Genomic DNA, 868 nt, shown 5'->3' on the forward strand with positions numbered 1-868 from the left:
CAGGGTATATGCCCAGTAGTGGGATTGCTGGGTCGTATGAGTTCTATTTTTAATTTTTTAAGGAACCTCCATACTGTTCTCCATAGTGGCTGTATCAATTTACATTCCCACCAACAGTGCAAGAGGGTTGCCTTTTCTCCACACTCTTTCCAGCATTTATTGTTTGTAGATTTTTTGATGATGGCCATTATGACTGACGTGAGGTGATGCCTCATTGTAGTTTTGATTTGCATTTCTCTAATGGTTAGTGATGTTGAGCATTCTTTCATGTGTTTTTTGGCAATCTGTATATCTTCTTTGGAGAAATGTCTATTTAGGTCTTCTGCCCTTTTTCAGATTGGGTTGTTGTTGGTTTTTTTTTTTTTTTTTTTTATTGCATGAGCTGTTTGTATATTTTGGAGATTAATCCTTTGTCAGTTGCTCCATTTGAAAATAGTTTCTCCCATTCTGAGGGTTATGTTTTCCTCTTGTTTATGGTTTCCTTTGTTGTGCAAAACTCTTAAGTTTCATTAGGTCCCATTTGTTTATTTTTGTTTTTATTTCCATTTCTCTAGGAAGCGGGTCAAAAAGGATCTTACTGTGATTTATGTCATAGAGAGTTCTGCCTATGTTTTCCTCTAACAGTTTTATAGTGTCTAACCTTACATTTAGGTCTTTAATCCATTTTTAGTTTATTTTTGTGTATGGTGTTAGAGAGTGTTCTAATTTCATTCTTTTCCATGTAGCTGTCCAGTTTTCCCAGCACCACTTATTGAAGAGGCTGTCTTTTCTCCATTGGATATTCTTGCCTCCTTTATCAAAAATAAGGTGACCATATGTGTGTGGGTTTATCTCTGGGCTTTCTATCCTGTTCCATTGATCTATATTT

This window comes from Physeter macrocephalus, chromosome 8, assembly GCF_002837175.3.
Source record: "Physeter macrocephalus isolate SW-GA chromosome 8, ASM283717v5, whole genome shotgun sequence".
Classification (NCBI taxonomy): domain Eukaryota; kingdom Metazoa; phylum Chordata; class Mammalia; order Artiodactyla; family Physeteridae; genus Physeter; species Physeter macrocephalus.